At 43.1% G+C, this 11858-nt stretch overlaps 2 long non-coding RNA genes across 2 annotated transcripts in view; one reads left to right on the plus strand and one right to left on the minus strand.

Moving 5' to 3' along the window:
* Positions 1 to 7238, minus strand: part of LOC109297198 — a 23928-nt gene extending 16690 nt beyond the window's left edge. Inside the window, exon 1 of the long non-coding RNA XR_002097236.1 lies at positions 5844 to 7238. This is a non-coding gene — a long non-coding RNA (uncharacterized LOC109297198). The remainder of the gene's footprint in view (positions 1 to 5843) is intronic.
* Positions 1 to 11858, plus strand: part of LOC109297197 — a 52769-nt gene that overhangs the window by 37141 nt on the left and 3770 nt on the right. The window lies entirely within an intron of this gene.

An 11858-nucleotide genomic window follows, 5' to 3' on the forward strand; every position in this document is an offset into this window, starting at 1 on the left:
TTGTGGTCTCAGCAGGGGCTACCATCCCTGCTGCTTTCACCCTGCTGCTCCTTAACACACAGTGTCCCTCATGTCACAAGTTTTGCTTGTCTGCAGCTTGAGGTGCAGTTCCCCCCCAAACCCCTGCACCTATCTTCTTGAAACTTGGCAGGCTTTGTGGCCTCAGCAGGGGCCACCACCCCAGCAGTTATCATCCCCCTGTGGTGTAACACATACACATGACATGAGTTTTGCTTTCAAGAATTTGCGGTGCAGTTCCTCCCAAACCCCTGCATCTTACTTCTTGAAACATGGCAGTCTTCATTCTCTCAGCAGAGGCTACCACCCCTGCAAGTTTAATCCAAATCAGACAGTGAACAACAAAGTTATAGATATTTCATTGATTCCCCATTATACCCTATGGCCAGATCTCCAAAGCAACTCCAAAGCTTTTCCAAAGCAGTTCAGAAGCTCTGAACCTCTTCAGGAAGCCTAAAGAAGCCAGCGCTTCAATTCAGACATGCTGCTTTGGATGCCAAAACGTACGAAACTTCTCTAGATCCAAAGCATGGTCCGAAGCCTCGCACAGCCCTAGTATTTATGTGTTTTTCTATTGAACTCAGGTGCACGAGACTGTATTTTGGAGGCAGGGAGGATTACCTCCACTTTACAGGTAAGAAAACTAAGGCCCAGAATGGGTTAGTGACTTTCTCAAGATCATGTAAGTAGCTGTGACAATAGGACCGGGACTCCAGATTTCTCACTTGCTAGTCTAATGTCCTCTATATAAACTATCTTTACTGTGTACAAAGGAAGATGTTATTATTACATCTACCATCACTATGACCAACACCACCAGATGGGTCAATGTATTTGATGAATACATCACATTACCTGTGTAATAATAATATTGAATAGCAAAAAAGCAAAGACTATATTAACAGAGAAGGAGAAAATAGAATGAGAAACAATGTAACTATATGCTTTAAAACTTGTTCTAAAAAATAAGTGATCTTTTATCTCAAATGTCCAGAATTTCTCTCTCTACAACTGGGGTATATTTTATTCAGTAATATTTCCTCAATGTACTTTTGTTGTGCTTTCTTCCCATGGTGAGAAGAGAAACATAATTTAAAACTGGGATGGGTCCCAATCCAGTAGCCCCTACTCAGACAACATTACTTCTAGCTTATAAGGTCTGTAGTTCCCTAATTATAGGAATAAAACTTACTGCAATTTTACTGCATATTTACTACAAGATACAAGGGGTGAAAAAGAAAAAAAAGTTATATTGTTGTGTTAACAGTTTTGTTTGGGATACAGAACTTTTTACCTTTTCCTCTAACAAATACAGTAATTAGAGCAATTTTTTTATTAAGAATGAATCAATGCCATTGTTGAGTGGAAAGGTTTTAATGGGCATTTGGTTTAAAGAAAGAATCTCTGAAAAGAATTGGTCAACTGCCAGAAGCAGTTTGCAATGACAAATAGCTCACAATGAATTGTTTAGAAAGAAAGCACCACTTTTTGTTTAGAAAACAAATCTGCATGCCAGCCAGACTAACTTGACTACTAAAAATGTTGTGATCTGAGATCATTAATACAATGTTAGTTTGTCTTCCTGAGTTTGCATCTTTCAGGTCTCGAAATAGTAGCCAAAGGCAAACTGAAACTCCCCTAACTGGGTCCCATTTGTAGAGGAGCAAGATATTTTGCCAAGTCTTTCATGTGTATTTTTTACTGTCATTATTCTCCCTCTACCTTTGTTCAGGCTATAACCTGAAAGTATCTATTTGTAATGATTTGCAGATGTTTTTGTGAACTCTAATGCATGTGTTTGATCATTTAAATTTGGAAAGCTATTGTTTGGAGCTGCAAAGCATCTTTATTGAAAGTCTCTTTCAAACCATTCATGAATAAAAGAAACAATCTGGTGGTCTCTATCCAGTCTCAACTGTTAAGAAACAACCATTTAAAACATTATTTCAGTATTTCACACAGCACAGTCATTTCATGAGAAATACTATAAATGGGGATGGTTTCTAACTACCAGAGCTGGTTTGCGCAATGTTTGCTGAGTCCAATCAAACTGGTCTGGCACTTACAAAGGATTATAATCAACTTTCTCCACAGAGTAGAATAGGAGTCTCTGTCCAGTTATGTAACACTGTGCAACACTTTTCGCATGTCTGAGCAGGAACAATTTCTGAGAGGCCACGTTCCATGTTTAGTGCATTTATCATCATGCCAGTCTAAAAATAACATATGTTTACTTATTCTTTAAAGACCAAATGCTTTCATACACGTAATTACTTCACTTCAACAAAGCTGCTGTTGAAAAGTTATATTTTGTTCACTGATGTGCATGTGTTGTGAGGAACTCCCTCTGATTCAGTCTTTGTCATTTTAGACTGCATTTCATGTAACAACTGCATAAATTGTGGCATTACACATTGAAGGTTATGAAACACCAGGGATGTCAAACATATGGCCCCATGGAGCCACTGTATCCAGCCCAATTGAGCTACTGATGGGCAATGGAAGTTGGAGCCACTACCCCTGGACTCGTTGTCTTGGAACCCTTGTAATTGCTGCTGGACCTATTGCCACCACAGCTGCTAGGCCCAAGGTGAGTTTGACACTGCTGTGATGAGGATGAGAAAATGAGGATGTTTTATATGTTATAATCATATTAATATCTCATTTTCATCACAGGGGAAAATGCTATTTTAACCAAATATCATTTTAACTTTTAAATAAATACCTTATTTCAAAGTCCTACACATCATGGTAAATATTAGACAACAGATTCACCACTACAACTTGTTAAACAACCTATCCAGTAAAAGAAGAGAAAACTTGCTTATTCAGGCTGAAATGATTGCTATGTGAATCTGTCGGCTTTTGCTTTATGGGAGGTGTAATGGGATAAGACAATAAAGCATCAAAGTCCCTGCTTTTTTCTGGGTAGAAATGTGAATTTGATATTAGTTTCCAGACAGTAAATCTGTTTAAGGACAGTAAAAGGGGAAAAAAATAGGGGACCAATGAGTATGATTAATTTGCCACAAAAGGAGGCCAGATGAGTCAGCCCTTTACTCGTTGTTATCAGCAAATCAATGGCCTCAGTTATCATTTGCCCTTTAAATGTTTTCCTTGGGTTTTTTTAAATCTTCCTATTTAATTTTTTTATGCAACTCTACAGACAATGAAATGTGTGTAACTCATAGGCCAGTGAAATTCCCAAGCCAATGCAGGTCTAATTCTGCAGGTATTATAGTTCCTGGAGAGCTTTGTCTGTCTGCAGAATACAAGACAATGACTTATTTTTTTTCTTTTGGTCTCTCTTGCTCTTTTTAAACTTAAAACAGAAGCAGACATCAGATGGGACACATTTAAGTGACCATGCCAAGACTCTCCGTTCCTTTGTAGTGTTATGCTATGTATAGCAGGCCCACTACATACTATTCCAATATGCAGTCTCCTTTTTTTTTTCAAAGAAGTAGTACCAATAATTTGGGTGCAGACTTGATTATTTTCTTTATAGTGAATTTTTTTTTTTTTTGGAAAGCCAAATGGGTCCCCATTTTTTTTACCTTTCCTTTCCCAGCAGAAAATGGATGCTTGTTTCCTATTTGCTCTGATATATTAGTTTCACTGATGATGAAGTTTATACTCTGAATGAGTTTTAGACTGAAGATTGTTTTCCATTGAACTGTTACTTTTTCATGCTAGTATCCTTCTCTCTCTCTCTCTTCCTCCCCTCCCCTCCCCCCCCATCATGGTTCATATAGGAACACTTGCAACACATACAAAAGAAGTGGGAAGGGTTTCTTTTTCCTGGTCTTCTAATTAGCATAATGTTTCCTGAGAGATTTGGTTATCCAGCTGACCACTCCCAGATGGTGAAACTGTGGCCTGTGGGGCTGGTGTAGCTACTGGAGCTGCTTTGTTGCCATGGCTCCAGAACTAAAAGGATGAAACACCACCCCTGCACCTCTATTTCCACTGCTGAATTTGGTGTGTTGGGTCACTGCTGGGTACTCAGATTGACAGAAGCAGCAGCATTTACCTCCTGGATTCCAGAGCCCTGCCAATACAGTGACTCTGGAAGCCAAGGTGACAAGTCACTGCCTGCCATTTTAAGGGCAGAAAACAGGCAGCAGCCTGATTAGGATAGCTGTTTTGGCCTAGTGATATAAGATGGGCTGCAGTTTGCAGCAGGAAGGAAGGAGATATCATCAGGCTGAGAGGCTGGTCTGGGAATATCAGGAGGTATGGGCAGGGGCCATGGGGTGGAGGTGACCCCTTTGTCCTGGGTAAGACATAAAACTGCAGCCTGCCAGGGAAGGGTGATCTGGTGGGGCTCCTAGTGTCATGGGAGCCCCCAGGAAATGCCAGGCCAGTTACCTCCCTGGTGAAAGGTGGGTTGGGGTGCCTTATAATCCCAGTCCAAGATCCCTGGTGGTGTTCTAATGAGCAGGGAGAGCCCAGGGCTCATTAAGGAGCCCTGAGGCAGACCCCAGGCCAAAGGAGGGAACTGAGGTCATGGTCAGGTGGTAGGGTAAAGCCTGGTGATGAGTAATGAGAGAGAAGAGTGACGATTAGAGCAGCCCTGTGAATGTGGGCAAGTGAGGAGGCCCAGTGGAGGCATAGTGGCTTGGCAAGGGGCCAGGAGCAAAATAGGCCTATAGTTGTAGAATCGCTCAGTCAGTGCTGAGGTGAGGGTAGCAGGAGACACCTAACAGACTGCACCAGGGCTGACCAAGGTGAGGAGAGCTAAGCTCGAAACCAGGAGAGACCAGGTGGGATGAGTGTGGCCCTGAGGGAGGGCAGTATGAAAGAGGCTGGGTGAGAGCCAGTGGAGTAAATGGGATCCCGGTAAGAGAGGGGTGGCATGTGAGTGGCCCTCCAGGGCTGCTGTGAAGAGTTACAACTGTGTGCCCAGTGTGCTTCAGCCATAGGCTGGAGAAGTAACACCAGAGTAACATCTGTGAGGCATGGGACCTGTGGAGAGGAGGTCGGAGCAGGTATTAGGCCCTTGTTAGCAGGGCAAATAATGGGTAGCCTCCCACGTTAGTAACAACTCTTATATTTTTCCATCAAGGTGTGGCAGGAAAACGAACAGGCAGTTACCCTAGGAACAGGGCGACTGGTGGACACCTGATGATGAGGCCACCCAGTTACACACCAGAGATGGGTTGTCTGGCCTGTGGGACCAAATGAGCTTTATATCTCTGACTTAGCATATTTATTCCTAGAGGTTCTGAAATACTGAAAATAAAAGAAAAAGTGAACATGCATGACCTCCATTAAAAAAACCCAAAAATGTACAAACCCAAGACACTTTCTGGACATGCATGCAGTGTTTAATTGATAGGACATACCAGTGCATGTACAAAGTAACTCTGCTACAAACTGAGACTAGAGCTGGCTCTATTTTATAACATCAAAGAATGAATGTGTCACAAGACATGTAACTTTTATTTAGGATTTTTCTCTGTAGTAAAAGCAATTAAAATGAATATTTTTAGTAACAAGCAGATTCAGACTGACATGGGTGGGCTATATATAAAGAACAGGTTTATACGGAATCCAGATATAGCAGAACTCATTGTGTTACAAGATGTATTAGTTATCATGATTTTTATATCTGAGTAAAATTTAGATTTTTCAGCAGAAATTATCCTTTTGGGGTAAACTCTACTTCCTTTATGGCTTTCACAGCCTTTGTCAGCCTGACAAAGAACCTGTGATTTCTTTGCTGGGGGAAAGGGCTTGGAGAAGTGGAAAAGCATGAACATTCCTCAAAAAATGGGCAAGAATTCAGAAAGAAACCCATGAGTACATGAAACTTAACTTACCACCTTTTCTTGTCCAATGGAAGTATTAAGTTGACGAGAGAGGCAATTTAGGTCAGCTTCTTCTAGTGCATTTTCCTCTCCTTTCTTTGAGTAATAATCTCCTTTCCTGCAGCTGAATATTGGCAAGGAGGGAGCAACAGTAAAATAGAGGGCTCTGGTCTATGTAAATATTATTTCTCTGCCTATTTTTTTTTTTTTACTAGCACTGACAGACCCAGCTATAAACAGTTTTGTGCAAGCTTTCTAATTTGGTCCATCACAACTTCACAGCAAGTTAAACAGGTCTTTGTGACTAGGGTAGATAAGCATGACAGAGAAAGAGACTCTATAAACAGAGACAGAAAAAAAATACAAGTTCATATCTGGGTCAGCGAACAATTGCTGGTGTCTGGGAAACAATGTCAATGAACAGCCACGCTTAATGTTGCTTTAAAAAAATAAAGTGCTAAAGGCCTGATCTAGCTCACACTGAAAGCAGGAGGAGTCTTTCTGTTCATTTAAAGGGACTTGGATAGGACCCTACTCCAAATGATGACCGTCTAAATATATTCTGTAAATCTAGCTATGTATTAGTATCTTGGAACACTAGATAAATCATCATAACAAAGTATATTTGGAATAAAACTATAAAGAAATGAATTGACAGGAAAGTTAAGTGAACTTGCTATTTTACCTGTTACTAGAAGCAGAATTTTTCTGTGGTGTATGCTGCTTATTCATTCTTAGCTTTCCATTGAAACAATTAGATTCAGAGAAAAAATAGAATATGTAGAGCTATATTTTCAAAGCCTAGCAGGTGCTTCTGGAAAAACCCCCCAATGACAACGTATGCATACTGTCACATACCAAAGCACTGAACTAGCAAATATAACACGTGAACATCTGAAAATTGCTCATACAAAAGTTTGAGCTTGTGTAGGTGTCTATGGATGCAGTATTTTGAGGATGCTGGTATGCTGGACATTAAATACATGGACTTAATCCCAACTCTTCTTCCTCATCCTTTCTCCAAGACGCATATAATCAGAAAGGTACTGAAAAAGTTGTGGTTCTACTGACCAAGGAAAGTAGACTGAGATCCTTTCCAGTGGTAAGACTGTGCTGCACAGTGGCTTCAAGAACATTTATAGCAGGAGAGGGGCTTGTGGCTCAGCTGAGGACAGCAAGAAATTCAAATTCTTAGAAGCTACTGCAGATGAAGGCAGATGCAATTAAGTAGGTTGCTGGTGTTCTGTGGCTTTTGTTTTGCCCATACAGAACTCCTATCTACACTTTGTGATGAGATGGAGTACTTGTCCCTTAGTATCATTAATTGTTAAATATGATTCAGCACATAACATGTTTATTAATGTCAACCCAGCACACACTATTTCCCTTAGATTTTTCAGAGTGTAAAGCTTCATATTAAGGAAGACACAGTTCTAAAAACTGTATCTAAATAAATGTCTTGTGAACTGTCTGGGTATCCCTGACAACTTGTTTACCTCCTTTGCTCCTGCACTCATGGATACACTCTTTGGATGCCTGCACCAATTACTATTTTCTTCAGTGTTGTTTTCCTGACGAAGTCCAAAATAACATTACCAGTGAAAGTGTCATCAACACTATTACCAATGATCCATGTACTGCTGGTAAAACTTCAGCTGTTATGCCATTTATAACTCTATACTCTCCTTGTATATTTAGTACACTAATAATGATGGAAGTAGTTATTATGCATTGATACTTCTGAAGTTTGATAAAAAATCACTATCTGGAAGAAAGTCAGTGATGGACATTGGCTCTAGCTCATTATTCTGATAAATACTTGGCATATTGGCCAATAAAAAAACACATTGTTCATGTCAATGCATAGCATCGTATTGACTGACATGTAAATTATTTGTCAGAATAGCAAACTAGAGCTGTCAATCAGTCTTAGATTTGTGTCTCCTTGTACTGCTTTCATGTGTCCCCATAGTCTATTGAGCAACATGGCAGATTACTAGAAGTTTATTGACAAACTGGAACATACTCTCAATTTCAAAATATATGCAAACACCCTTTCAGGAGCAGAAGTTTAAAATGGGTGATTGAGTTTGTTCTTATCTGATCGTTTGCAGCAAACCCTGCTCATATACCATTATGCAAATACAATTGATGATTGTTGAGGTTTTTAACATGGTACAATTAAGGATAAGTCTACACAATGCAGTGCCTATAGCTTGTTTAAAATTGGTTTGGGTACTAGAAAAAGCATAGTGGAATTAACACAGTGCTTTATCCAGCTAATTAACTCTGCTGAAAAGCAAGGTAAGTTAGCCCAGGTGAAGTGCCACATTAACATGGCTAGACTTGCAATACTGAAGTTAGCTTTTTCAAAGTGCATTTTGGCAGTCTTATAAGAAAAAAGACAAAAGTCATTTATACACATGCTCGGGGAGCGGGAGGGGAGTGGGGAGGGCAGAGCTGCTCTAATTTAAGTGTCCAGAGCATCACATGTATCAGTATCCCTGCACTGAAAAATGGTGGCAGGGGTGCTCTAACTAAAGCTTGTCCAATGAGCTTTAATTAAAGCACCCCTGCCACCATTTTTCAGTGCAGGGACACTGATATATATGATGCTGGAGTCTACTGGAGCATGGTAATTACTACAACTCCAGCAGACTTAATTAATCAAGTCTATAACTACAGAGCATCAGAGCAGCCTCACTGCACATGTATATGCGCCCAATGAGACTAAATTATCCTGCTGGTGGTAGAGGTAGACTGTCAATAATAGGACTGAGACACAGTAGGATAGCATAGAGATCCTATTAGATGAAAGTGGCAATAAGCACATGATTTATACAGACGGTGCGGGGGTGCACCGAGCTGAAAGTAAAGCGCTGTTTTTTCCCCCCCACATCTGTAAGCAGCCTCTGGCCATGTTCACACGAGTGGGAATGTGTAGTTTGTGGTACCTCAAAACCTTTTGAGGCTCCATAAAACATATGAGACACACATGGATCTGTTTGCTGCACTGTATATTTGCAATGCGGTGCACATTGATTTGTTCATGGTGCTGCATATTTGCAGCATGCCCATAAAATTAGATACAGGAAAATCCCAATAACTAAAAAAAATGGAGAAAAAAATTGAGGCTTTGCATATGGTTGCAGTGTGTGCTGCCTGAAACTGGAGCCTGGCTGGCCAGAGCCATGTTCTGGCTGCTGGTCAGGCTCCACATGCCTGGATTACTGCTGCTGCAGCCATAAGCAGAAGGAGAAAATATTATTTGTGGGGGGGGGGGAGGCTGAGTACACACACACACACACGCACACACACACACCACCCAGCAGGTAATTCTGGGGGGGGGAAGGTTGGGGGGGGGGGGGAGGCTGAGTACACACACAAACACACGCACACCCACACCCCACCCAGCCGGAAATTCTGGGGAGGGGAAGGTTGGGGGGGGGGGGGAGGCTGAGTACACACACAAACACACGCACACCCACACCCCACCCAGCCGGAAATTCTGGGGAGGGGAAGGTTGGGGGGGGGGGGGAGGCTGAGTACACACACACACACACGCACACACACACACCACCCAGCAGGTAATTCTGTGGAGGGGAAGGTTGTGGGGAGAGGGAAGAGGTGTGGGGGACAGATCAAGGCCCCCACAGTGAGGGACAGAGTGGGGCAGAGACAGAGGCAGGAGCTGGGTGAACGGGGCCCCAGGGTAGGTCATGGAATAGTTGGAGCCAAGGCGGTTGTCCATAGGTGCAGGGGGAATCCTGCCGCTGCATGCACCCCAGGGAAGGCAAAAGGGGCACATGCTCCCCAGATTTGTACACAGGGTGGAGATGGGCTGAGGCTCTGTGCCCCGCTGCTACTGCCTTGGGAGCCACATGATGCTTCTGCCAAGTGTCTACTGTCGCTGGGCAGGCAGGGGACATGGCACAGCTTGGTGGTGGCAGGCACATGGTGTTGCATGGCTTCCTAGGCAGTGGCAGCAGGGCGCAGAGTCCCATCCCACAGCAGCAGCATGTCTCCACCCCATGCACAAATCCAGGGGGCATGTGCCCTCTGTGCCTCCACCAGGGTGTGCGCAGCAGCAGGAGCCCCCCACATCTCTGGATGAGCTGCCCAGGAACTAATCATCATACAACCCACCCTGGGGCCCCATTCATTCCAGCCCCTGCCCCTGCTTCTGCCACACTTCTTCCCTGGGGGCCTCAATCTCCCTGCCCCCACATACCCCTTCCCCTTCACAGACGTGCCTGCTGTGGTGGGCAGTGTTTCACATGCCACTGGGTTGCGATCCTGGCTGCTTGCAGGCTGTGGTTGCATGCCTGTGTCTGTTCACATCCCCTGCTGCAGCTGCCAGAGCCTGTGCCTGAGCTGCCCTGTGGCTCTCTGTGCTGCCACCACTGCCCTTTGTTTGTGGGGGCTAAGGCCCATTAGTTCCAGCCTTCTGCCACCTATGGCTTCAGCCCCAGAAGTCTCCCAAGACCCCAGGTAAGGCTGTTCTGACCAGCCCAGGTTCTGACCCCAGCCTTCCTTAGCCCACCTTGGGAAATTTGCTGCGTGCCAGAGCACGTGTATAGGACAGTTCCCTGAGGACATGCAGCAGCAGTACAACTATGTGCCTCTACTATTTGTCCCCAGAGAAATGCTTGAGTGTGCTTGTCTGGACATGTCCTCTGTGTCTAGGTTCAAGGGCCTTCTCTTGGCTTTTGTGTGTTCCCAGAACCAATCCAGTTTTATTACCTAACTCCTGCCTAAGCTCTGTTGCAGTATACTTGGTGCTTGAGAGATCCTTGAAGGACTCTTTCAAAGTTTGAATTTATTCTGTAAGCAGATAATTGGAATTTGGGTGGAGTTTAGTAACCTAAGTCCAAAAGACTAATTCAAATTTGCCCTGCACAGGCAGATACAGAATGCATTTGGTGCCTAAAATTATTAAGCACCCCAACTTCATACTGCAAAGTTCCCTAGGCATCTACCCAAGTCTTTTGGACATGATCAGAGGGAAAAAGTTACAGCAGGAAGGTATCTGAAGGTTAAGCTTGCTTTTTGATCAATATCCTAGTAGCTATAGCACTCATCCAAGAAGACAGAGACCAGGCTTCTAGACAGAGACCAGGCTCACTCTAAAAAATAGAATGCCACTTCTTCTAGTTCCCAGGAGGTTGCTTTTACTGGCTACTAAACAGTATGTTAGGGAAGGACACTTTCCATCCCTCTTGTTGAAGCTGGGCACATTAGCAACCAAGAATGTGTGTCATGGGGAAGTAGAACAAACAAAAGGGAATAGGTTTCTGTTGCTTAGTGGGTGTTGACCTCTTGGGAAGGTAGATTCCATTCTTGGATCCTTTATGCATTTTACAGTAGATACTAGGAAGCGTGCTGTGCATGCTTGAATCCTCTTGGGCTAAGGAAAGCCTAGGACACTAGTCTTAGATTTATGAGAATAGCTATAACCACTAGCCTTTTGGGCAGATGCTAAGCACCACCATTGGTTCAATACCTCAGAAACAGGACTGCAAATGGAAAGGTACCCAAGCTCAGACATACCTCATATGCTCAGTGCTGTTATTTCTCTAAGCACTTCCTGACCTTCTCAATTTTCCATTGCAGTTGTCTGTCTTTCTCCATTCCCTGAATTAACCATTTACATACTTAAATGTCATTGCTCTTTGGGGCAGCCTAAGTTTCCCTTTGACTCTATAAAAATACTAGGTCCCTAAATCCAGTTAAACTGGCTCACCCCCTAGAGATAAGGCATATTGGCCATTTATATACATCACAAAATTGGCCTTTAAAGTGACTTAATGCCCTTTTGCACCACTTTAATGGTTCAGCTTTTTACACGTCGGTGGTGTAATGTGTGTTAAATGACGTTGGGACACCACAAAATAAAACATGTCTGAGGTGTTTTAGTTTGCTATCTTACAGCTGAAGAGGGAAGCACTGGGCCCTGTGCAGCTCGGGCTGTGCAGGCAGCCTGGCAGTAAGCCATGCAGGCAGGCACCACTAAAGGAAAAAAAAAAA

This window comes from Gavialis gangeticus, unplaced genomic scaffold (genome assembly GCF_001723915.1).
Source record: "Gavialis gangeticus isolate Ggan-Ray unplaced genomic scaffold, GavGan_comp1, whole genome shotgun sequence".
NCBI classification, from domain to species: Eukaryota; Metazoa; Chordata; order Crocodylia; family Gavialidae; genus Gavialis; species Gavialis gangeticus.